The 25,757-nt window shown below is 48.7% G+C and overlaps 15 non-coding genes across 15 annotated transcripts; 10 read left to right on the forward strand and 5 right to left on the reverse strand.

Moving 5' to 3' along the window:
- Positions 1-956: 956 nt before the first annotated feature.
- Positions 957-1,027, reverse strand: TRNAG-GCC (transfer RNA glycine (anticodon GCC)). Its single transcript has one exon. It is a non-coding gene; the product is annotated as a tRNA-Gly (tRNA).
- A 207-nt stretch (positions 1,028-1,234) lies between these two features.
- Positions 1,235-1,308, forward strand: TRNAN-GUU (transfer RNA asparagine (anticodon GUU)). The gene has a single exon. It is a non-coding gene; the product is annotated as a tRNA-Asn (tRNA).
- Positions 1,309-1,698: 390 nt separating this feature from the next.
- TRNAG-GCC (transfer RNA glycine (anticodon GCC)) lies at positions 1,699-1,769 on the reverse strand. Its single transcript has one exon. It is a non-coding gene; the product is annotated as a tRNA-Gly (tRNA).
- Positions 1,770-3,674: 1,905 nt separating this feature from the next.
- Positions 3,675-3,748, forward strand: TRNAN-GUU (transfer RNA asparagine (anticodon GUU)). The gene has a single exon. It is a non-coding gene; the product is annotated as a tRNA-Asn (tRNA).
- A 248-nt stretch (positions 3,749-3,996) lies between these two features.
- On the forward strand, positions 3,997-4,068 carry TRNAW-CCA (transfer RNA tryptophan (anticodon CCA)). Its single transcript has one exon. It is a non-coding gene; the product is annotated as a tRNA-Trp (tRNA).
- Positions 4,069-4,139: 71 nt separating this feature from the next.
- On the reverse strand, positions 4,140-4,210 carry TRNAG-GCC (transfer RNA glycine (anticodon GCC)). Its single transcript has one exon. It is a non-coding gene; the product is annotated as a tRNA-Gly (tRNA).
- Positions 4,211-6,097: 1,887 nt separating this feature from the next.
- Positions 6,098-6,171, forward strand: TRNAN-GUU (transfer RNA asparagine (anticodon GUU)). The gene has a single exon. It is a non-coding gene; the product is annotated as a tRNA-Asn (tRNA).
- Positions 6,172-6,562: 391 nt separating this feature from the next.
- TRNAG-GCC (transfer RNA glycine (anticodon GCC)) lies at positions 6,563-6,633 on the reverse strand. Its single transcript has one exon. It is a non-coding gene; the product is annotated as a tRNA-Gly (tRNA).
- A 1,878-nt stretch (positions 6,634-8,511) lies between these two features.
- TRNAN-GUU (transfer RNA asparagine (anticodon GUU)) lies at positions 8,512-8,585 on the forward strand. The gene has a single exon. It is a non-coding gene; the product is annotated as a tRNA-Asn (tRNA).
- A 246-nt stretch (positions 8,586-8,831) lies between these two features.
- Positions 8,832-8,903, forward strand: TRNAW-CCA (transfer RNA tryptophan (anticodon CCA)). The gene has a single exon. It is a non-coding gene; the product is annotated as a tRNA-Trp (tRNA).
- A 2,036-nt stretch (positions 8,904-10,939) lies between these two features.
- TRNAN-GUU (transfer RNA asparagine (anticodon GUU)) lies at positions 10,940-11,013 on the forward strand. Its single transcript has one exon. It is a non-coding gene; the product is annotated as a tRNA-Asn (tRNA).
- A 247-nt stretch (positions 11,014-11,260) lies between these two features.
- On the forward strand, positions 11,261-11,332 carry TRNAW-CCA (transfer RNA tryptophan (anticodon CCA)). Its single transcript has one exon. It is a non-coding gene; the product is annotated as a tRNA-Trp (tRNA).
- A 71-nt stretch (positions 11,333-11,403) lies between these two features.
- Positions 11,404-11,474, reverse strand: TRNAG-GCC (transfer RNA glycine (anticodon GCC)). The gene has a single exon. It is a non-coding gene; the product is annotated as a tRNA-Gly (tRNA).
- A 12,679-nt stretch (positions 11,475-24,153) lies between these two features.
- Positions 24,154-24,227, forward strand: TRNAN-GUU (transfer RNA asparagine (anticodon GUU)). Its single transcript has one exon. It is a non-coding gene; the product is annotated as a tRNA-Asn (tRNA).
- A 246-nt stretch (positions 24,228-24,473) lies between these two features.
- Positions 24,474-24,545, forward strand: TRNAW-CCA (transfer RNA tryptophan (anticodon CCA)). The gene has a single exon. It is a non-coding gene; the product is annotated as a tRNA-Trp (tRNA).
- The last annotated feature ends 1,212 nt before the right edge of the window (positions 24,546-25,757 follow it).

Here is a 25,757-nt window from a genome sequence, read left to right on the forward strand (position 1 = left end):
CCATGGGCCTTCCCCTATTTGCTCTCTCCCCAATCTCTTTCTCCAAAGCTGAGCTCTAAAGGTAAATGTATCTATCTGAGTGAGGGGCTAGGGAGGGCCTTTCCCAGCAGTCTTACAAGTCAAGAGTTCAGAGAAAGCACCTGCTATGGGAGGGAGACTTTGCTCACAGAGAAGTCAAGTCTAACATAACACATCTGATGGGCAAGGCACACGCCTTACTGGCTGGTAGCACACCTACAGAGGAGCAGGGAGCTATGCTAAGCAGGCAACAGAAAAGTCATGTATGTGTCTCATACACTGGGACCGGTAGTAATACTGGCTCTAAGACCATTAGACAGTAGTCTATTCATCATTACGTCCAACAATAACAAGACACTAAGCAAATGAGAAATGCTGTATGGCATAAAGACGCATTATATAACACAAGCTCCAGGCAGGCACACAATTATCAAGATATATATTGAGTCTCAGGAACTGTGCTACAGTTATTAACCTCTGTGGTGCAAATGGTTAGCGCGTTCGGTTGTTAACAGAAAGGTTAGTGGTTCAAGCCCACCCAGGGAAGTATCCTTTTTGCCTGCATGAAACACTTTAATGAAACACAGATACGTACCTCTGCTCTCTCCTGCTTAAGACCCTTTATCTGAACATTTCAATCCTCTGCGTTCTCTCTGCACCTGCAGTCAATTTCATAATTAGGATAGAAAACAAAAGGCCTAGCCCTGTAATACAACTGTAGGCATATGAGGAGGGGAAAATAAGTCAAAAGGCCATCAGCATTTGTTGATCTGGCTTGAAGGCTGCAAGTGTAAGGACCTTGTGGCACAACGTTAGCGCGTCTGACTCCAGATCAGAAGGTTGCGTGGTCAAATCACGTCGGGGTCACTGCTTACCATTTTATTCCCCACTGAGTTCATATATTTCCTTTCGAAAACAAAGTCAAAGGAACGCAACCTTGCATTGGCCGGGAATCGAACCCGGGCCTCCCGCATGGCAGGCGAGAATTTTACCACTGAACCACCAATGCTTCACATGGGGAGCTCACAGGCATAGCTCTGTCCAAGACAGTGATCAGGTGCACACACTTAAATTGTACACATATGAACAAAGTGTGCGCAGCAGACATGACAACGCCAAAGTTTCACATGATGATGGCTTATATAAGACAAGCTCCAGGCAGGCACATACATATCAAGATATATATTGAGTCTAAGGAAAGATGCTGTAGTCACACGTCTCTGTGGCGCAATCGGTTAGCGCGTTCGGCTGTTAACCGAAAGGTTGGTGGTTCAAGCCCACCCAGGGACGTATTATTTTGCCTGCATGAAACACTTGAATGGAAAACAGATACATACCTTTGCTCTCTCCTGCTGGACACCCTTTCCCTGAATATTTCAATTCTCTGCGTTCTCTCGGCACCTGCAGTCAATTTCATAATTAGGATAGAAAACAAAAGGTCAAGCTCTGTAATACAACTGTAGGCATATGAGGAGGGGAAAATAAGTCAAAAGGCCATCAGCATTTGTTGATCTGGCTTGAAGGCTGTAAGTGTAAGGACCTTGTGGCACAACGTTAGCGCGTCTGACTCCAGATCAGAAGGTTGCGTGGTCAAATCACGTCGGGGTCACTGCTTACCATTTTATTCCCCACTGAGTTCATATATTTCCTTTCGAAAACAAAGTCAAAAGAAAGCAGTCTTGCATTGGCCGGGAATCGAACCCGGGCCTCCCGCGTGGCAGGCGAGAATTCTACCACTGAACCACCAATGCTTCACATGGGTTGTTCACAGGCAGAGCTCTGCCCAAGACAGTGATCAGGTGCACACACTTAAATTGTACACATATGAACAAAGTGTGCGCAGCAGACATGATAACGCCAACGTTTCACATGAAGATGGCAAGAATCAGATGCAGGAGACTATAACTATGAATGTCTTTGCATTTGCTGAGGTCACTGGCTTGGGACTAGAGTTGTGTTTATCAGGGCATGATGGCAGGCTGCTCCCGACAAAAGTGGTTCACAGAATGCACCCGCCAGATCACCAGCACTATTGTGTTTCAGATTATCTCACTGAACTCTCCTCCTGGAAAATCCTTCCCACTGGCTTTCCCAGATTCTGTGTCCTCCCCTAAATGCTGGGGTGAAACGGGCAGAGTTCTGCGCCCTGCTTCCCTTTACGCGTCCCTAACGTGCTCCCAACGCGGCCTACAGCCCTGGTCGGGCACAGCCCTGGTCGGTCTTAGATAACTGGAGCCTTTTGTGACCAAGAACTCCGGAAGCCTAGGGTCAGGCCTGTTGCACAGGCATATTGTGCCTTGCCAATCCGGGATTGTTGTGTTTCAGGGCCTAGCCATCAATACTCCTGCGATTTCTTTCCCTGAGAACCCTCTTGTCCCTGTCCTCCCACAAGCCCCAGCTTTTATGTAAAATAAAGTGTGCACCATGGGCCTTCCCCTATTTGCTCTCTCCCCAATCTCTTTCTCCAAAGCTGAGCTCTGAAGGTAAATGTATCTATCTGAGTGAGGGGCTAAGGAGGGCCTTTCCCAGCAGTCTTACAAGTCAAGAGTTCAGAGAAAGCACCTGCTATGGGAGGGAGACTTTGCTCACAGAGAAGTCAAGTCTAAGATAACACATCTGATGGGCAAGGCACACGCCTTACTGGCTGGTAGCACACCTACAGAGGAGCAGGGAGCTATGCTAAGCAGGCAACAGAAAAGTCATGTATGTGTCTCATACACTGGGACCGGTAGTAATACTGGCTCTAAGACCATTAGACAGTAGTCTATTCATCATTACGTCCAACAATAACAAGACACTAAGCAAATGAGAAATGCTGTATGGCATAAAGACGCATTATATAACACAAGCTCCAGGCAGGCACACAATTATCAAGATATATATTGAGTCTCAGGAAGTGTGCTACAGTTATTCACCTCTGTGGTGCAAATGGTTAGCGCGTTCGGTTGTTAACAGAAAGGTTGGTGGTTCAAGCCCACCCAGGGAAGTATCCTTTTTGCCTGCATGAAACACTTTAATGAAACACAGATACGTACCTCTGCTCTCTCCTGCTTAAGACCCTTTATCTGAACATTTCAATCTTCTGCGTTCTCTCTGCACCTGCAGTCAATTTCATAATTAGGATAGAAAACAAAAGGCCTAGCCCTGTAATACAACTGTAGGCATATGAGGAGGGGAAAATAAGTCAAAAGGCCATCAGCATTTGTTGATCTGGCTTGAAGGCTGTAAGTGTAAGGACCTTGTGGCACAACGGTAGCGCGTCTGACTCCAGATCAGAAGGTTGCGTGGTCAAATCACGTCGGGGTCACTGCTTACCATTTTATTCCCCACTGAGTTCATATATTTCCTTTCGAAAACAAAGTCAAAGGAACGCAACCTTGCATTGGCCAGGAATCGAACCCAGGCCTCCCGCGTGGCAGGCGAGAATTTTACCACTGAACCACCAATGCTTCACATGGGGAGTTCACAGGCATAGCTCTGTCCAAGAAAGTGATCAGGTGCACACACTTAAATTGTACACATATGAACAAAGTGTGCGCAGCAGACATGACAACGCCAAAGTTTCACATGATGATGGCTTATATAAGACAAGCTCCAGGCAGGCACATACATATCAAGATATATATTGAGTCTAAGGAAAGATGCTGTAGTCACTCGTCTCTGTGGCGCAATCGGTTAGCGCGTTCGGCTGTTAACCGAAAGGTTGGTGGTTCAAGCCCACCCAGGGACGTATTATTTTGCCTGCATGAAACACTTGAATGGAAAACAGATACATACCTTTGCTCTCTCCTGCTGGACACCCTTTCCCTGAATATTTCAATTCTCTGCGTTCTCTCGGCACCTGCAGTCAATTTCATAATTAGGATAGAAAACAAAAGGTCAAGCTCTGTAATACAACTGTAGGCATATGAGGAGGGGAAAATAAGTCAAAAGGCCCACAGCATTTGTTGATCTGGCTCCGAAAGCTGTAAGTGTAAGGACCTCGTGGCGCAACGGTAGCGCGTCTGACTCCAGATCAGAAGGTTGCGTGTTCAAATCACGTCGGGGTCACTGCTTACCATTTTATTCCCCACTGAGGTCATATATTTCCTTTCGAAAACAAAGTCAAAAGAAAGCAGTCTTGCATTGGCCGGGAATCGAACCCGGGCCTCCCGCGTGGCAGGCGAGAATTCTACCACTGAACCACCAATGCTTCACATGGGTTGTTCACAGGCAGAGCTCTGCCCAAGACAGTGATCAGGTGCACACACTTAAATTGTACACATATGAACAAAGTGTGCGCAGCAGACATGATAACGCCAACGTTTCACATGAAGATGGCAAGAATCAGATGCAGGAGACTATAACTATGAATGTCTTTGCATTTGCTGAGGTCACTGGCTTGGGACTAGAGTTGTGTTTATCAGGGCATGATGGCAGGCTGCTCCCGACAAAAGTGGTTCACAGAATGCACCCGCCAGATCACCAGCACTATTGTGTTTCAGATTATCTCACTGAACTCTCCTCCTGGAAAATCCTTCCCACTGGCTTTCCCAGATTCTGTGTCCTCCCCTAAAAGCTGGGGTGAAACGGGCAGAGTTCTGTGCCCTGCGTCCCTAACGCGCTCCCAACGCGGCCTACAGCCCTGGTCGGGCACAGCCCTGGTCGGGCTTAGATAACTGGAGCCTTTTGTGACCAAGAACTCCGGAAGCCTAGGGTCAGGCCTGTTGCACAGGCATATTGTGCCTTGCCAATCCGGGATTGTTGTGTTTCAGGGCCTAGCCATCAATACTCCTGGGATTTCTTTCCCTGAGAACCCTCTTGTCCCTGTCCTCCCACAAGCCCCAGCTTTTATGTAAAATAAAGTGTGCCCCATGGGCCTTCCCCTATTTGCTCTCTCCCCAATCTCTTTCTCCAAAGCTGAGCTCTGAAGGTAAATGTATCTATCTGAGTGAGGGGCTAGGGAGGGCTTCTCCCAGCAGTCTTACAAGTCAAGAGTTCAGAGAAAGCACCTGCTATGGGAGGGAGACTTTGCTCACAGAGAAGTCAAGTCTAAGATAACACATCTGATGGGCAAGGCACACGCCTTACTGGCTGGTAGCACACCTACAGAGGAGCAGGGAGCTATGCTAAGCAGGCAACAGAAAAGTCATGTATGTGTCTCATACACTGGGACCGGTAGTAATACTGGCTCTAAGACCATTAGACAGTAGTCTATTCATCATTACGTCCAACAATAACAAGACACTAAGCAAATGAGAAATGCTGTATGGCATAAAGACGCATTATGTAACACAAGCTCCAGGCAGGCACACAATTATCAAGATATATATTGAGTCTCAGGAACTGTGCTACAGTGATTAACCTCTGTGGTGCAAATGGTTAGCGCGTTTGGTTGTTAACAGAAAGGTTGGTGGTTCAAGCCCACCCAGGGAAGTATCCTTTTTGCCTGCATGAAACACTTTAATGAAACACAGATACGTACCTCTGCTCTCTCCTGCTTAAGACCCTTTATCTGAACATTTCAATCCTCTGCGTTCTCTCTGCACCTGCAGTCAATTTCATAATTAGGATAGAAAACAAAAGGCCTAGCCCTGTAATACAACTGTAGGCATATGAGGAGGGGAAAATAAGTCAAAAGGCCATCAGCATTTGTTGATCTGGCTTGAAGGCTGTAAGTGTAAGGACCTTGTGGCGCAACGGTAGCGCGTCTGACTCCAGATCAGAAGGTTGCGTGGTCAAATCACGTCGGGGTCACTGCTTACCATTTTATTCCCCACTGAGTTCATATATTTCCTTTCGAAAACAAAGTCACGCAGCCTTGCATTGGCTGGGAATCGAACCCGGGCCTCCCGCGTGGCAGGCGAGAATTCTACCACTGAACCACCAATGCTTCACATGGGGAGTTCACAGGCATAGCTCTGTCCAAGACAGTGATCAGGTGCACACACTTAAATTGTACACATATGAACAAAGTGTGCGCAGCAGACATGACAACGCCAAAGTTTCACATGATGATGGCTTATATAAGACAAGCTCCAGGCAGGCACATACATATCAAGATATATATTGAGTCTAAGGAAAGATGCTGTAGTCATTCGTCTCTGTGGCGCAATCGGTTAGCGCGTTCGGCTGTTAAGCGAAAGGTTGGTGGTTCAAGCCCACCCAGGGACGTATTATTTTGCCTGCATGAAACACTTGAATGGAAAACAGATACATACCTTTGCTCTCTCCTGCTGGACAACCTTTCCCTGAATATTTCAATTCTCTGCGTTCTCTCGGCACCTGCAGTCAATTTCATAATTAGGATAGAAAACAAAAGGTCAAGCTCTGTAATACAACTGTAGGCATATGAGGAGGGGAAAATAAGTCAAAAGGCCCACAGCATTTGTTGATCTGGCTCCGAAAGCTGTAAGTGTAAGGACCTTGTGGCGCAACGGTAGAGAGTCTGACTCCAGATCAGAAGGTTGCGTGTTCAAATCACGTCGGGGTCACTGCTTACCATTTTATTCCCCACTGAGGTCATATATTTCCTTTCGAAAACAAAGTCAAAAGAAAGCAGTCTTGCATTGGCCGGGAATCGAACCCGGGCCTCCCGCGTGGCAGGCGAGAATTCTACCACTGAACCACCAATGCTTCACATGGGTTGTTCACAGGCAGAGCTCTGCCCAAGACAGTGATCAGGTGCACACACTTAAATTGTACACATATGAACAAAGTGTGCGCAGCAGACATGATAACGCCAACGTTTCACATGAAGATGGCAAGAATCAGATGCAGGAGACTATAACTATGAATGTCTTTGCATTTGCTGAGGTCACTGGCTTGGCACTAGAGTTGTGTTTATCAGGGCATGATGGCAGGCTGCTCCCGACAAAAGTGGTTCACAGAATGCACCCGCCAGATCACCAGCACTATTGTGTTTCAGATTATCTCACTGAACTCTCCTCCTGGAAAATCCTTCCCACTGGCTTTCCCAGATTCTGTGTCCTCCCCTAAATGCTGGGGTGAAACGGGCAGAGTTCTGCGCCCTGCGTCCCTTTACGCGCTCCCAACGCGGCCTACAGCCCTGGTCGGGCTTAGATCACTGGAGCCTTTTGTGACCAAGAACTCCGGAAGCCTAGGGTCAGGCCTGTTGCACAGGCATATTGTGCCTTGCCAATCCGGGATTGTTGTGTTTCAGGGCCTAGCCATCAATACTCCTGGGATTTCTTTCCCTGAGAACCCTCTTGTCCCTGTCCTCCCACAAGCCCCAGCTTTTATGTAAAATAAAGTATGCACCATGGGCCTTCCCCTATTTGCTCTCTCCCCAATCTCTTTCTCCAAAGCTGAGCTCTAAAGGTAAATGTATCTATCTGAGTGAGGGGCTAGGGAGGGCCTTTCCCAGCAGTCTTACAAGTCCAGAGTTCAGAGAAAGCACCTGCTATGGGAGGGAGACTTTGCTCACAGAGAAGTCAAGTCTAACATAACACATCTGATGGGCAAGGCACACGCCTTACTGGCTGGTAGCACACCTACAGAGGAGCAGGGAGCTATGCTAAGCAGGCAACAGAAAAGTCATGTATGTGTCTCATACACTGGGACCGGTAGTAATACTGGCTCTAAGACCATTAGACAGTAGTCTATTCATCATTACGTCCAACAATAACAAGACACTAAGCAAATGAGAAATGCTGTATGGCATAAAGACGCATTATATAACACAAGCTCCAGGCAGGCACACAATTATCAAGATATATATTGAGTCTCAGGAACTGTGCTACAGTTATTAACCTCTGTGGTGCAAATGGTTAGCGCGTTCAGTTGTTAACAGAAAGGTTGGTGGTTCAAGCCCACCCAGGGAAGTATCATTTCTGCCTGCATGAAACACTTTAATGAAACACAGATACGTACCTCTGCTCTCTCCTGCTTAAGACCCTTTATCTGAACATTTCAATCCTCTGCGTTCTCTCTGCACCTGCAGTCAATTTCATAATTAGGATAGAAAACAAAAGGCCTAGCCCTGTAATACAACTGTAGGCATATGAGGAGGGGAAAATAAGTCAAAAGGCCATCAGCATTTGTTGATCTGGCTTGAAGGCTGTAAGTGTAAGGACCTTGTGGCACAACGGTAGCGCGTCTGACTCCAGATCAGAAGGTTGCGTGGTCAAATCACGTCGGGGTCACTGCTTACCATTTTATTCCCCACTGAGTTCATATATTTCCTTTCGAAAACAAAGTCAAAGGAACGCAACCTTGCATTGGCCAGGAATCGAACCCGGGCCTCCCGCGTGGCAGGCGAGAATTTTACCACTGAACCACCAATGCTTCACATGGGGAGTTCACAGGCATAGCTCTGTCCAAGACAGTGATCAGGTGCACACACTTAAATTGTACACATATGAACAAAGTGTGCGCAGCAGACATGACAACGCCAAAGTTTCACATGATGATGGCTTATATAAGACGAGCTCCAGGCAGGCACATACATATCAAGATATATATTGAGTCTAAGGAAAGATGCTGTAGTCACTCGTCTCTGTGGCGCAATCGGTTAGCGCGTTCGGCTGTTAAGCGAAAGGTTGGTGGTTCAAGCCCACCCAGGGACGTATTATTTTGCCTGCATGAAACACTTGAATGGAAAACAGATACATACCTTTGCTCTCTCCTGCTGGACAACCTTTCCCTGAATATTTAATTCTCTGCGTTCTCTCGGCACCTGCAGTCAATTTCATAATTAGATAGAAAACAAAAGGTCAAGCTCTGTAATACAACTGTAGGCATATGAGGAGGGGAAAATAAGTCAAAAGGCCCACAGCATTTGTTGATCTGGCTCCGAAAGCTGTAAGTGTAAGGACCTCGTGGCGCAACGGTAGCGCGTCTGACTCCAGATCAGAAGGTTGCGTGTTCAAATCACGTCGGGGTCACTGCTCACCATTTTATTCCCCACTGAGGTCATATATTTCCTTTCGAAAACAAAGTCAAAAGAAAGCAGTCTTGCATTGGCCGGGAATCGAACCCGGGCCTCCGGCGTGGCAGGCGAGAATTCTACCACTGAACCACCAATGCTTCACATGGGTTGTTCACAGGCAGAGCTCTGCCCAAGACAGTGATCAGGTGCACACACTTAAATTGTACACATATGAACAAAGTGTGCGCAGCAGACATGATAACGCCAACGTTTCACATGAAGATGGCAAGAATCAGATGCAGGAGACTATAACTATGAATGTCTTTGCATTTGCTGAGGTCACTGGCTTGGGACTAGAGTTGTGTTTATCAGGGCATGATGGCAGGCTGCTCCCGACAAAAGTGGTTCACAGAATGCACCCGCCAGATCACCAGCACTATTGTGTTTCAGATTATCTCACTGAACTCTCCTCCTGGAAAATCCTTCCCACTGGCTTTCCCAGATTCTGTGTCCTCCCCTAAATGCTGGGGTGAAACGGGCAGAGTTCTGCGCCCTGCGTCCCTTTACGCGCTCCCAACGTGGCCTACAGCCCTTGTCGGGCACAGCCCTGGTCGGGCTTAGATCACTGGAGCCTTTTGTGACCAAGAACTCCGGAAGCCTAGGGTCAGGCCTGTTGCACAGGCATATTGTGCCTTGCCAATCCGGGATTGTTGTGTTTCAGGGCCTAGCCATCAATACTCCTGGGATTTCTTTCCCTGAGAACCCTCTTGTCCCTGTCCTCCCACAAGCCCCAGCTTTTATGTAAAATAAAGTGTGCACCATGGGCCTTCCCCTATTTGCTCTCTCCCCAATCTCTTTCTCCAAAGCTGAGCTCTAAAGGTAAATGTATCTATCTGAGTGAGGGGCTAGGGAGGGCCTTTCCCAGCAGTCTTACAAGTCAAGAGTTCAGAGAAAGCACCTGCTATGGGAGGGAGACTTTGCTCACAGAGAAGTCAAGTCTAACATAACACATCTGATGGGCAAGGCACACGCCTTACTGGCTGGTAGCACACCTACAGAGGAGCAGGGAGCTATGCTAAGCAGGCAACAGAAAAGTCATGTATGTGTCTCATACACTGGGACCGGTAGTAATACTGGCTCTAAGACCATTAGACAGTAGTCTATTCATCATTACGTCCAACAATAACAAGACACTAAGCAAATGAGAAATGCTGTATGGCATAAAGACGCATTATATAACACAAGCTCCAGGCAGGCACACAATTATCAAGATATATATTGAGTCTCAGGAACTGTGCTACAGTTATTAACCTCTGTGGTGCAAATGGTTAGCGCGTTCGGTTGTTAACAGAGAGGTTGGTGGTTCAAGCCCACCCAGGGAAGTATCCTTTTTGCCTGCATGAAACACTTTAATGAAACACAGATACGTACCTCTGCTCTCTCCTGCTTAAGACCCTTTATCTGAACATTTCAATCCTCTGCGTTCTCTCTGCACCTGCAGTCAATTTCATAATTAGGATAGAAAACAAAAGGCCTAGCCCTGTAATACAACTGTAGGCATATGAGGAGGGGAAAATAAGTCAAAAGGCCATCAGCATTTGTTGATCTGGCTTGAAGGCTGTAAGTGTAAGGACCTTGTGGCACAACGGTAGCGCGTCTGACTCCAGATCAGAAGGTTGCGTGGTCAAATCACGTCGGGGTCACTGCTTACCGTTTTATTCCCCACTGAGTTCATATATTTCCTTTCGAAAACAAAGTCAAAGGAACGCAACCTTGCATTGGCCGGGAATCGAACCCAGGCCTCCCGCATGGCAGGCAAGAATTTTACCACTGAACCACCAATGCTTCACATGGGGAGTTCACAGGCATAGCTCTGTCCAAGACAGTGATCAGGTGCACACACTTAAATTGTACACATATGAACAAAGTGTGTGCAGCAGACATGACAACGCCAAAGTTTCACATGATGATGGCTTATATAAGACAAGCTCCAGGCAGGCACATACATATCAAGATATATATTGAGTCTAAGGAAAGATGCTGTAGTCACTCGTCTCTGTGGCGCAATCGGTTAGCGCGTTCGGCTGTTAACCGAAAGGTTGGTGGTTCAAGCCCACCCAGGGACGTATTATTTTGCCTGCATGAAACACTTGAATGGAAAACAGATACATACCTTTGCTCTCTCCTGCTGGACACCCTTTCCCTGAATATTTCAATTCTCTGCGTTCTCTCGGCACCTGCAGTCAATTTCATAATTAGGATAGAAAACAAAAGGTCAAGCTCTGTAATACAACTGTTGGCATATGAGGAGGGGAAAATAAGTCAAAAGGCCCACAGCATTTGTTGATCTGGCTTGAAGGCTGTAAGTGTAAGGACCTCGTGGCGCAACGGTAGCGCGTCTGACTCCAGATCAGAAGGTTGCGTGTTCAAATCACGTCGGGGTCACTGCTTACCATTTTATTCCCCACTGAGGTCATATATTTCCTTTCGAAAACAAAGTCAAAAGAAAGCAGTCTTGCATTGGCCGGGAATCGAACCCGGGCCTCCCGCGTGGCAGGCGAGAATTCTACCACTGAACCACCAATGCTTCACATGGGTTGTTCACAGGCAGAGCTCTGCTCAAGACAGTGATCAGGTGCACACACTTAAATTGTACACATATGAACAAAGTGTGCGCAGCAGACATGATAACGCCAACGTTTCACATGAAGATGGCAAGAATCAGATGCAGGAGACTATAACTATGAATGTATTTGCATTTGCTGAGGTCACTGGCTTGGGACTAGAGTTGTGTTTATCAGGGCATGATGGCAGGCTGCTCCCGACAAAAGTGGTTCACAGAATGCACCCGCCAGATCACCAGCACTATTGTGTTTCAGATTATCTCACTAAACTCTCCTCCTGGAAAATCCTTCCCACTGGCTTTCCCAGATTCTGTGTCCTCCCCTAAATGCTGGGGTGAAACAGGCAGAGTTCTGCGCCCTGCGTCCCTTTACGCGTCCCTAACGCGCTCCCAACGCGGCCTACAGCCCTGGTCGGGCACAGCCCTGGTCGGGCTTAGATCACTGGAGCCTTTGGTGACCAAGAACTCCGGAAGCCTAGGGTCAGGCCTATTGCACAGGCATATTGTGCCTTGCCAATCCGGGATTGTTGTGTTTCAGGGCCTAGCCATCAATACTCCTGGGATTTCTTTCCCTGAGAACCCTCTTGTCCCTGTCCTCCCACAAGCCCGAGCTTTTATGTAAAATAAAGTGTGCACCATGGGCCTTCCCCTATTTGCTCTCTCCCCAATCTCTTTCTCCAAAGCTGAGCTCTGAAGGTAAATGTATCTAGCTGAGTGAGGGGCTAGGGAGGGCCTTTCCCAGCAGTCTTACAAGTCAAGAGTTCAGAGAAAGCACCTGCTATGGGAGGGAGACTTTGCTCACAGAGAAGTCAAGTCTAACATAACACATCTGATGGGCAAGGCACACGCCTTACTGGCTGGTAGCACACCTACAGAGGAGCACGGAGCTATGCTAAGCAGGCAACAGAAAAGTCATGTATGTGTCTCATACACTGGGACCGGTAGTAATACTGGCTCTAAGACCATTAGACAGTAGTCTATTCATCATTACGTCCAACAATAACAAGACACTAAGCAAATGAGAAATGCTGTATGGCATAAAGACGCATTATATAACACAAGCTCCAGGCAGGCACACAATTATCAAGATATATATTGAGTCTCAGGAACTGTGCTACAGTTATTAACCTCTGTGGTGCAAATGGTTAGCGCGTTCGGTTGTTAACAGAAAGGTTGGTGGTTCAAGCCCACCCAGGGAAGTATCCTTTTTGCCTGCATGAAACACTTTAATGAAACACAGATACGTACCTCTGCTCTCTCCTGCTTAAGACCCTTTATCTGAACATTTCAATCCTCTGCGTTCTCTCTGCACCTGTGTAGGAGAGTAGGGTCTGCTATCCTATGGTCACCCCAAATTTTTGCTTTTTGCTTCACTGGTTTTCGACTACTGAGGCTGTGGGCCTGCTGATCAGACCCCCAGCCTGCTGTTCTCTCACTAAATTAATGACACATGTGCTATAGGCACATACCAATTGGAAATGGACTCCTTGTCAGCCCCTGTAGAATGCACTATAGGTGCACAGGGCACAGGAGCCACTAAGGCCTACCAGGGGCTGCAGCATATCTTTTGCCACCCCTGGCTGGTTCTTAAATTGACACAACTGGCTGATCACTCAGCTGGGGTAAGGTGGTGTACACACCCCTTGCTTAGATATAGTATACCTATGTCTAAACCTATATCTGGACACATGTAAACCTGTGAGCCACTCCTATAGACAGGCCTCACCAATCCTGGAGGCTGGGTGCATGGTTTTTATGTGAGATGGAGCTCTAGCATGAGCTGAGCTTGTCTGCAGCCGTCGGGAACAAATCCCTAAGCTGTTTCAGGATAATGCCATACCATATACTATTAAGTGCCTTATAATCCTCGCGGTTATTTAGCAACTCTGGTTTGGCTTTATCAAAACATGTCGTGTAAGGTGTCATACGCTTTGGAATACCATCCCCTCGCCAGTTCTGGCGACGGGGATGGCATTCCACCCCTCTAGAGGGGTAAGACATGTTACTTCACTTTAATGCGGTTGATTTCTCCAAAGGCCTTAAGATCCACAAAATGGATGCCTCTGCCACAGACAAATGTCTGGACCCCTGGAGCTGACCGAAACCCAGTCAAGGGGGTCCTGGACAAAGGGTTTCCTGTCACAGGAGGGTGTCACCGCCCTCCAGACAGGAGATAGTGTATTGTAGCAGGGAGGTTTGAAAGAAACCAGACACTGCCTGGGGCGCACAAGGCTGCCCCTTGCATAATCCGGCCAAACCGGTTCTGGGGCACTCCAGCCCTCGTGCCAGGGCGGCCTGGATCAAAGGAAGGGGGTGTATCCACCCACTTCCTGGGTCCCACCCATAGGAGGGGACCTAGCAGGTAATCACGCCCACCAGATTCGAATAAGAGTGGGAGCAGTGCCAATGCACATCAGATTTCCTGGAAGAAACATTTGAAACGATATTCTGGACCCTTCGCCCTCCATCTCAACGTGGAAGCCCGAAGAATCTCCCTTGTGGTCAAGGAGTGACCACCCTGCAGCAGCAGGCACCATCCAGCCCTCGACGTCTACTTAGTTGCAGTTCCCGCCGGAACTCGAGCGACTGAGATCGACGAGATCAAGCCTGCCCAGCTTCTAACAGCCCGATCCACAGTCCCTGCAAAGCTGAGACCCGTGGAGGCGACCAGAAGCGTGGGGCACGCCATCTTGAAGTGACCACGAGACGCTGACCGTGCAGCCCACGAGTGACCCTCGAAGCTGTACACCGGGGTTTGAGAAGCCCCCACCCTGAGCTACTCCTGAGCCGAAGTTCAGCCCTCCACACTCGACGAGTGCTGCGTGGGGCCCTTTGGCACGATTTGGCTCAACGCGTTGGCCCGGTCACTTGCCAGCTGGCTTGTGGTCCCTGTGCCGACGAACTACAAAAGAAGACTCGTGATTCTGGTTGCTCCAGATCCACACCAGCTCCCCTGAAAGGGAGCCCCGACTCTGACCTTCCTGGTCCGAGTAAGACGCCATCTTCCAATCCCGCGTGGATTGCTCTTACCAAGGCTTGTTTGCTCCAAACCGGAAGCCGACTGCACCGACGGTGAGAGCCTGCGTGGGACAGATCGTGACCTGCTCCTGGACGTCGCAGATGCCCCAGAGCCCACGTAACAGCGAAGAGAAGCGCCTCGACGACCACCTGATTGCGCCCGACATTGCCTGGTTCCGTCCTGGTTCCACCCTGGTCACTGCTGAGTGACCCAGACTCTGTCCCCTCTGCTTTCAGGTACTCTACAACTTGAGTCCACCCTTGGACTCCACCGGACACTTCGTCTTCACCCTGCCTGCAGCCCTTTCAGCTTCAAGCACCAAGAGCCTGCGTGTCAAAACCCGACGCCACTTCGACCCTGTGCACCCACTTCCTGTGGGTGAGGTAACTTTGCTCCGCCGGTGTTCCCACACTGGTGCACACCTCTAGGGTCTGTGTGTTAAGTTTTGTTCCTCTAGGTTCAGCGGAAGTGTCCTTAAACTCTAACTATTTGACTTTTACGCACCATTGGTTAACATTGGTGCATGCGTGCGCTTTCCGCACATCTCCCGAATCCCGAGGGCCATTCCCGACTTCAGCATTGCTTGTCCTGACTGCTCCCAGCGATTCCCTAGGCCCTAGGCCTAACCACTGTTCGAGTGGCCTCTCTTATACCACTTGTTTAGTATATGGTTTGAGTGGCCCCCCGCCCTCATCCATAATTGTGCAACTTGTATGTTTAAACAGTGCTTTTGATTTAACGCTTGTGCCCCTTTATTCATAAAGAATACTGGGGATTGTTTTTAGTAATAAACACATATATTTTTATAATATATACTTGTGTGGTGTCCTTTCATTTGGTATTACAGGATTGTATGTGGTAAAACAGCTCGCTTAACACGACCTCTTAAGTTAAGCCTTTAGGCTGCTTAGTCCATGCTACCCCTAGGATAGCTTGTCTAAATAAGGTTGACTTACAACCAGACACCATAAGGGGATTGTTTGGTCAGGTAGTAGGTGGTTCCAGAATTGGAAACATCCCCTACCAGGCCAACTTCTCACATTGGTGAGCAGCGGTGCGGATTTGAGCTTGCTGTTGTTTTACCATTGCAATCTTTATATCAAATTGAAAGATCACATCAAGTACCTCTAGGTACATATAAAATCAAAAGCTTAGCATATTAAGTTCTACTGAACTTAGTAGTTGTAGGTTGAAGGGAGTAGCACACCCCTGACTACAACTCACTAGCAAGGTCCAGTAGGAAAACACTTAGTGTAGGTAAGTGCACCACTTACACCTCACTAGTAACCATGTCTGACACAGGAAAAGCCTCAGGGTCTACTCCTGTGACAGTTGACCCTACCCAGGCAACTTTTGGATATGACAAACTAACCCGCAGAGACTTGATTGCCTTGTGCAAAGCAAGAGGGTTAAAAAGGGGCAGAAGCCCCACCTGCCTAATCCTGGTAGAAATCCTAGAACAGGATGACTTAGAGAAGGCAAAAGCAGCTTCCCTAGATACAGGAACTGGAGGGAACCCCCCTGTAGTTGATCCCCCTGAAGAGGAGGATGATGATGACTTGGATGAGGACTCAGATGGTGGGGACTCACAAGTACAGGATCAGGGTAGCCAGGTTCCAGTTGGTAGGCTTAGCCAGGCCAACTTGGACCTACTGGGGAATGGAGAGGGCCAGCACCTCCCCAGAACCCAACATGTGATTCTCCCAGGCAACAGAAGAGTGAGATCTCCCTCAGGGGACTCTCATCTTTCTAGTGCCTCCAGAGAATCAGAGAGAGGCATGAGTGCTTCTCAGAAAGCTGAGCATAGGGCTAGAATGAGGGCTGTCAGACTCCAGATAGAGAGAGAGGAGGTAGCCCTGAGTCAAGCTAAGCTTACCTTAGCTCAAGCTAAACTTGCCTTGGCAAGAGAGCAGAAATTAAGTGGCTTAGATGTCACTGGTGGCAGCAATTTTCCAAGAGAAAAAGACAGGGCCTATGATAATAGAAACCTGACCAAAATTGTGCCCCCCTTTAAAGAAGGGGATGACATCCACAAATGGATGACTGCTCTTGAGAGAGCCTGCATGGTACAGCAGGTTCCTGAGAATCAGTGGGCTGCAATTTTGTGGTACTCCTTTTCTGAGAAAGGGAGGGACAGGCTCCTCACAGTTAGACCTGAGGATGCCAAAAACTACTCTGTTTTGAAGAGTGCTCTCATTGAAGGGTATGGCCTAACCACTGAGCAATACAGGTTGTTGTTCAGAGACACCCAGAAAGCACAGACTCAAGACTGGACTGATTTTGTGGAGTGTGCCACTAAGGCTTTGGAGGGTTGGTTACAGGGAAGTAAAGTTTCAGACTATACAGGATTGTACAATCTTATGATGAGAGAACAGATCCTTAATAACTGTACAAACCAGCTGTTGCATCAATACCTTATTGACTCTGATCTGACCTCTCCCCAAGAATTGGGAAAGAAGGCAGACAAATGGGTCAGAACAAGGATTAAGCAGAAACCCCAGAACCAAGGTGGTGACCAGAAGAAAACAGACCAGAAGGGTGGTAATCAGAATCAGAAAGATAAAGAAAAAGACCAGAAGTCTTCAGGCCCCCAAACTAATAGTAAGGAGGGTGGTTCCCAAAATGGTAACAAAAAGAAGAAGAACAAAGGTCCAAAGACACCTTGGTGTAATACCTGCAAATCAGTTTCACACTGGGGCAGTGAGTGCACCAAGGCAAATCCAGTTCCCACCACTACAGCTCCTAAAGCAACTGCAACCCCAAGTACAGTAAGCAGTGGTGGAACACAGTCCAAGGGTGTAGCTGGGTTGACCCTGGGTATTGAAGTAGGATCTGGCCTAGTCAGAGTCCCTACACAGGCAGTTCTCCTGTATGATGTGGACATTGAGTTGCCCACTGCAGTAAGCCCCACTAACCTGGGCAAATACAGGCAGACTCCCTTAATAAATGAGAAACTGGCTCAAGCTTACAGGGACACATGTGCTAGTGTCACCATGGTGACCCCTGGCTTTGTGGACCCTGGACAGATTGTACTAGGAGAGAGCTACCTAGTAACCAATGCAAGCAACTCCACTACCTCCCATAGTGTGGCAGTTGTGAACTTCTCCTGGGGAGGGGTTGATGGCCTAAAGAAAGTTGTGGTGAGTGCAGACCTACCAGTAGACTGTCTGTTAGGCAATGACCTTGAAAGCTCAGCATGGTCAGAAGTGGAGTACAGGACTCATGCAGAAATGCTAGGGATTTCAGAGCATGTCCTTGCCATGACAAGGGCTCAGGCTAAGAAGTGCCTTCCTGAACCAGTGGTGGATCTTGAGACAATAGACCAGCCACAACCCAAGAGAAGGAGCAAGAGAGGAAAGGCCTCGCCTTCCACCTTGCCCCAGGTTGAGGATCAGGTTTCAGAGGAAACTGATCCTGCAGTCCAAGAGGAGACTGTCTCTGAGGAGCTTGAACCTGACCAGGTTGAGTTTCTGGGGACAGGGGGACCCTCAAGGGCAGACCTGAGGCAGGCTCAATTAGATTGCCCTTCCCTTGAACCCCTCAGACAGCAGGCTGCTGCTGAGGCTGCTGGGGATGCCCAAGGTACCCATACTGTGTATTGGGATGAGGGACTCCTTTACTCAGAGGCTAGAGCCCCCAAGCCTGGCATGACCAGGAGGTTGGTGATACCTCTGCAGTTTAGGGGATTCCTCCTTACCTTGGCCCATGATATTCCCCTTGCAGGACACTTAGGCCAGAACAAGACGTGGGACAGGCTTGTTCCACACTTTCACTGGCCTCACATGTCAGAGGATGTCAAGGAGTTTTGTCGCTCCTGTGTCACTTGCCAAGCCAGTGGTAAGTCAGGTGGCACAACAAAGGCCCCCCTAATACCACTACCTGTGGTGGGGGTCCCCTTTGAGAGAGTTGGAATTGATATTGTGGGTCCAATGGACCCCCAAACAGCATCTGGGAACAGATTCATACTGGTGGTAGTGGATCATGCCACCAGGTACCCAGAGGCTATTCCCCTAAGGACCACCACAGCACCTGTGGTGGCAAAAGCCCTCATTGCAGTTTTCTCAAGAGTGGGCTTTCCTAAGGAGGTACTATCAGATAGAGGGACAAATTTTATGTCCAGCTATCTAAAAGCAATGTGGAAGGAATGTGGAGTAAACTATAAGTTTACCACCCCATATCATCCACAATGCAATGGGCTTGTGGAGAGATTTAACAAGACCCTTAAAGGCATGATAAAAGGATTACCAGAGAAGCTCAGGCGGAAATGGGACATTCTTTTACCCTGCCTGCTCTTTGCTTACAGAGAGGTCCCACAGAAGGGGGTTGGCTACAGCCCTTTTGAACTTTTGTTTGGCCACCCTGTGAGAGGTCCATTGTGTTTGGTGAAGGAAGGATGGGAGTTACCTCTCAAAAAGCCCAAACTAGACATAGTGGACTATGTACTTGGTCTCCGCTCCAGGATGGCTGAGTACATGGAAAGAGCATCCAAAAACCTGGAGGCCAGCCAAGAATTGCAGAAAGCTTGGCATGACCAAAAGGCTGTGCTGGTAGAGTTCCAACCAGGACAGAAGGTATGGGTACTGGAGCCAGTGGCTCCAGCAGCACTCCAAGACAAATGGAGTGGACCCTATCCTATTATTGAGAAGAAAGGGGAAGTCACCTACTTGGTAGACTTTGGAACACCCAGGAGCCCTCACAGGGTAATCCATGTGAATCGCTTGAAAGCATTTGTAGACAGGGAGGACATGAGCTTGCTCATGGCCACAGATGGGGAACAGGAGGAAGAGAGTGACCCTCTCCCAGACCTGCTTTCCCAGAACCCTGATGATGGTTCAGTTGATGGAGTAGCCTTGGCAGGCAGCCTCACTGACCAGCAACAGAGGGACTGCAGACAAGTTTTGCAGGCTCACAGGCAAATGTTTTCACTCACACCCAGCCAAACTGACTGGTGTACCCATGTTGTGGACACTGGTGACAGTCTGCCTGTCAAGAATAAGATCTACAGGCAACCTGATCATGTCAGGGATTGCATCAAGGCTGAGGTGCAAAAGATGTTGGAGCTTGGAGTGATTGAGCCATCAGAGAGCCCATGGGCCAGCCCAGTAGTCCTGGTGCCAAAACCTCATACCCAAGATGGTAAGAGAGAAATGAGGTTTTGCGTGGATTACAGGGGTCTCAATGCTGTCACTAGGACAGATGCTCACCCCATTCCAAGAGCAGATGAGCTCATTGACAGATTGGCTTCTGCCAAGTTTCTGAGCACATTTGATCTGACAGCTGGCTACTGGCAAATCAGACTAGCTGAGGAGTCAAAGGCCAAGACAGCATTCTCTACCCCTAGTGGGCATTATCAGTTTGTGGTAATGCCCTTTGGTTTGAAGAATGCACCTGCCACTTTTCAAAGGTTGGTGAACCAAGTCCTTACTGGGTTGGATGACTTTTGTGCAGCTTATCTAGATGATATTGCTGTCTTTAGCTCCACCTGGGAGGATCACCTGATCCACCTGAAGAAAGTTTTGGAGGCCCTGCAAAAGGCAGGCCTAACTATCAAGGCCACAAAGTGCCAGATAGGGCAGAGTAAGGTTGTATACCTGGGCCACCTAGTAGGTGGAGGCCAGGTTCAGCCACTGGAAAGCAAAATCCAGGCCATACAGGACTGGGCTCCTCCAGTTACCCAGACACAAGTCAGAGCCTTCTTGGGCCTGACTGGGTATTACAGAAAGTTTGTGAAAAACTATGGGTCTATAGTGACACCATTAAATGACTTGACATCCAAGAAGATGCCAAAAAAGGTTCAGTGGACAGTTAGCTGTCAGAAGGCATTTGAAGACCTGAAGAAGGCCATGTGCTCTGCACCTATCCTAAAGAGTCCTGACTACTCCAAACAGTTCATTGTTCAGACAGATGCTTCTGAGTTGGGGGTGGGAGCTGTACTCTCACAACTTAATCAAGATGGTCAAGACCAGCCAATTGCTTTCATTAGCAGGAGGCTAACCCCAAGAGAAAAACGTTGGTCAGCCATTGAGAGGGAGGCCTTTGCTGTGGTTTGGGCATTAAAGAAGTTGAGGTCCTACTTGTTTGGAACTCACTTCCTGGTGCAAACAGACCATAAGCCCCTCTTATGGCTTAATCAGATGAAGGGTGAAAATCCCAAACTGCTCAGGTGGTCCATTTCCCTACAGGGGATGGACTTTACAGTGGAGCACCGCCCAGGGACTGACCATGGTAATGCAGATGGTCTCTCCAGGTACTTCCACTTAGAACATGAAGACTTATCTGGTCAAGGTTAGTTTAATGTCCCTGCGTTTGGGGGGGGGTTGTGTAGGAGAGTAGGGTCTGCTATCCTATGGTCACCCCAAATTTTTGCTTTTTGCTTCACTGGTTTTCGACTACTGAGGCTGTGGGCCTGCTGATCAGACCCCCAGCCTGCTGTTCTCTCACTAAATTAATGACACATGTGCTATAGGCACATACCAATTGGAAATGGACTCCTTGTCAGCCCCTGTAGAATGCACTATAGGTGCACAGGGCACAGGAGCCACTAAGGCCTACCAGGGGCTGCAGCATATCTTTTGCCACCCCTGGCTGGTTCTTAAATTGACACAACTGGCTGATCACTCAGCTGGGGTAAGGTGGTGTACACACCCCTTGCTTAGATATAGTATACCTATGTCTAAACCTATATCTGGACACATGTAAACCTGTGAGCCACTCCTATAGACAGGCCTCACCAATCCTGGAGGCTGGGTGCATGGTTTTTATGTGAGATGGAGCTCTAGCATGAGCTGAGCCTGTCTGCAGCCGTCGGGAACAAATCCCTAAGCTGTTTCAGGATAATGCCATACCATATACTATTAAGTGCCTTATAATCCTCGCGGTTATTTAGCAACTCTGGTTTGGCTTTATCAAAACATGTCGTGTAAGGTGTCATACGCTTTGGAATACCATCCCCTCGCCAGTTCTGGCGACGGGGATGGCATTCCACCCCTCTAGAGGGGTAAGACATGTTACTTCACTTTAATGCGGTTGATTTCTCCAAAGGCCTTAAGATCCACAAAATGGATGCCTCTGCCACAGACAAATGTCTGGACCCCTGGAGCTGACCGAAACCCAGTCAAGGGGGTCCTGGACAAAGGGTTTCCTGTCACAGGAGGGTGTCACCGCCCTCCAGACAGGAGATAGTGTATTGTAGCAGGGAGGTTTGAAAGAAACCAGACACTGCCTGGGGCGCACAAGGCTGCCCCTTGCATAATCCGGCCAAACCGGTTCTGGGGCACTCCAGCCCTCGTGCCAGGGCGGCCTGGATCAAAGGAAGGGGGTGTATCCACCCACTTCCTGGGTCCCACCCATAGGAGGGGACCTAGCAGGTAATCACGCCCACCAGATTCGAATAAGAGTGGGAGCAGTGCCAATGCACATCAGATTTCCTGGAAGAAACATTTGAAACGATATTCTGGACCCTTCGCCCTCCATCTCAACGTGGAAGCCCGAAGAATCTCCCTTGTGGTCAAGGAGTGACCACCCTGCAGCAGCAGGCACCATCCAGCCCTCGACGTCTACTTAGTTGCAGTTCCCGCCGGAACTCGAGCGACTGAGATCGACGAGATCAAGCCTGCCCAGCTTCTAACAGCCCGATCCACAGTCCCTGCAAAGCTGAGACCCGTGGAGGCGACCGGAAGCGTGGGGCACGCCATCTTGAAGTGACCACGAGACGCTGACCGTGCAGCCCACGAGTGACCCTCGAAGCTGTAAACCGGGGTTTGAGAAGCCCCCACACTGAGCTACTCCTGAGCCGAAGTTCAGCCCTCCACACTCGACGAGTGCTGCGTGGGGCCCTTTGGCACGATTTGGCTCAACGCGTTGGCCCGGTCACTTGCCAGCTGGCTTGTGGTCCCTGTGCCGACGAACTACAAAAGAAGACTCGTGATTCTGGTTGCTCCAGATCCACACCAGCTCCCCTGAAAGGGAGCCCCGACTCTGACCTTCCTGGTCCGAGTAAGACGCCATCTTCCAATCCCGCGTGGATTGCTCTTACCAAGGCTTGTTTGCTCCAAACCGGAAGCCGACTGCACCGACGGTGAGAGCCTGCGTGGGACAGATCGTGACCTGCTCCTGGACGTCGCAGATGCCCCAGAGCCCACGTAACAGCGAAGAGAAGCGCCTCGACGACCACCTGATTGCGCCCGACATTGCCTGGTTCCGTCCTGGTTCCACCCTGGTCACTGCTGAGTGACCCAGACTCTGTCCCCTCTGCTTTCAGGTACTCTACAACTTGAGTCCACCCTTGGACTCCACCGGACACTTCGTCTTCACCCTGCCTGCAGCCCTTTCAGCTTCAAGCACCAAGAGCCTGCGTGTCAAAACCCGACGCCACTTCGACCCTGTGCACCCACTTCCTGTGGGTGAGGTAACTTTGCTCCGCCGGTGTTCCCACACTGGTGCACACCTCTAGGGTCTGTGTGTTAAGTTTTGTTCCTCTAGGTTCAGCGGAAGTGTCCTTAAACTCTAACTATTTGACTTTTACGCACCATTGGTTAACATTGGTGCATGCGTGCGCTTTCCGCACATCTCCCGAATCCCGAGGGCCATTCCCGACTTCAGCATTGCTTGTCCTGACTGCTCCCAGCGATTCCCTAGGCCCTAGGCCTAACCACTGTTCGAGTGGCCTCTCTTATACCACTTGTTTAGTATATGGTTTGAGTGGCCCCCCGCCCTCATCCATAATTGTGCAACTTGTATGTTTAAACAGTGCTTTTGATTTAACGCTTGTGCCCCTTTATTCATAAAGAATACTGGGGATTGTTTTTAGTAATAAACACATATATTTTTATAATATATACTTGTGTGGTGTCCTTTCATTTGGTATTACAGGATTGTATGTGGTAAAACAGCTCGCTTAACACGACCTCTTAAGTTAAGCCTTTAGGCTGCTTAGTCCATGCTACCCCTAGGATAGCTTGTCTAAATAAGGTTGACTTACAACCAGACACCATAAGGGGATTGTTTGGTCAGGTAGTAGGTGGTTCCAGAATTGGAAACATCCCCTACCAGGCCAACTTCTCACAACCTGCAGTCAATTTCATAATTAGGATAGAAAACAAAAGGCCTAGCCCTGTAATACAACTGTAGGCATATGAGGAGGGGAAAATAAGTCAAAAGGCCATCAGCATTTGTTGATCTGGCTTGAAGGCTGTAAGTGTAAGGACCTTGTGGCGCAACGGTAGCGCGTCTGACTCCAGATCAGAAGGTTGCGTGGTCAAATCACGTCGGGGTCACTGCTTACCATTTTATTCCCCACTGAGTTCATATATTTCCTTTCGAAAACAAAGTCAAATGAACGCAGCCTTGCATTGGCTGGGAATCGAACCCAGGCCTCCCACGTGGCAGGCAAGAATTCTACCACTGAACCACCAATGCTTCACATGGGGAGTTCACAGGCATAGCTCTGTCCAAGACAGTGATCAGGTGCACACACTTAAATTGTACACATATGAACAAAGTGTGCGCAGCAGACATGACAACGCCAAAGTTTCACATGATGATGGCTTATATAAGACAAGCTCCAGGCAGGCACATACATATCAAGATATATATTGAGTCTAAGGAAAGATGCTGTAGTCATTCGTCTCTGTGGCGCAATCGGTTAGCACGTTCGGCTGTTAAGCGAAAGGTTGGTGGTTCAAGCCCACCCAGGGACGTATTATTTTGCCTGCATGAAACACTTGAATGGAAAACAGATACATACCTTTGCTCTCTCCTGCTGGACAACCTTTCCCTGAATATTTAATTCTCTGCGTTCTCTCGGCACCTGCAGTCAATTTCATAATTAGATAGAAAACAAAAGGTCAAGCTCTGTAATACAACTGTAGGCATATGAGGAGGGGAAAATAAGTCAAAAGGCCCACAGCATTTGTTGATCTGGCTCCGAAAGCTGTAAGTGTAAGGACCTCGTGGCGCAACGGTAGCGCGTCTGACTCCAGATCAGAAGGTTGCGTGTTCAAATCACGTCGGGGTCACTGCTCACCATTTTATTCCCCACTGAGGTCATATATTTCCTTTCGAAAACAAAGTCAAAAGAAAGCAGTCTTGCATTGGCCGGGAATCGAACCCGGGCCTCCGGCGTGGCAGGCGAGAATTCTACCACTGAACCACCAATGCTTCACATGGGTTGTTCACAGGCAGAGCTCTGCCCAAGACAGTGATCAGGTGCACACACTTAAATTGTACACATATGAACAAAGTGTGCGCAGCAGACATGATAACGCCAACGTTTCACATGAAGATGGCAAGAATCAGATGCAGGAGACTATAACTATGAATGTCTTTGCATTTGCTGAGGTCACTGGCTTGGGACTAGAGTTGTGTTTATCAGGGCATGATGGCAGGCTGCTCCCGACAAAAGTGGTTCACAGAATGCACCCGCCAGATCACCAGCACTATTGTGTTTCAGATTATCTCACTGAACTCTCCTCCTGGAAAATCCTTCCCACTGGCTTTCCCAGATTCTGTGTCCTCCCCTAAATGCTGGGGTGAAACGGGCAGAGTTCTGCGCCCTGCGTCCCTTTACGCGCTCCCAACGCGGCCTACAGCCCTTGTCGGGCACAGCCCTGGTCGGGCTTAGATCACTGGAGCCTTTTGTGACCAAGAACTCCGGAAGCCTAGGGTCAGGCCTGTTGCACAGGCATATTGTGCCTTGCCAATCCGGGATTGTTGTGTTTCAGGGCCTAGCCATCAATACTCCTGGGATTTCTTTCCCTGAGAACCCTCTTGTCCCTGTCCTCCCACAAGCCCCAGCTTTTATGTAAAATAAAGTGTGCACCATGGGCCTTCCCCTATTTGCTCTCTCCCCAATCTCTTTCTCCAAAGCTGAGCTCTAAAGGTAAATGTATCTATCTGAGTGAGGGGCTAGGGAGGGCCTTTCCCAGCAGTCTTACAAGTCAAGAGTTCAGAGAAAGCACCTGCTATGGGAGGGAGACTTTGCTCACAGAGAAGTCAAGTCTAACATAACACATCTGATGGGCAAGGCACACGCCTTACTGGCTGGTAGCACACCTACAGAGGAGCAGGGAGCTATGCTAAGCAGGCAACAGAAAAGTCATGTATGTGTCTCATACACTGGGACCGGTAGTAATACTGGCTCTAAGACCATTAGACAGTAGTCTATTCATCATTACGTCCAACAATAACAAGACACTAAGCAAATGAGAAATGCTGTATGGCATAAAGAC

This window comes from Lissotriton helveticus, chromosome 1_2 (assembly GCF_964261635.1).
Source record: "Lissotriton helveticus chromosome 1_2, aLisHel1.1, whole genome shotgun sequence".
NCBI classification, from domain to species: Eukaryota; Metazoa; Chordata; class Amphibia; order Caudata; family Salamandridae; genus Lissotriton; species Lissotriton helveticus.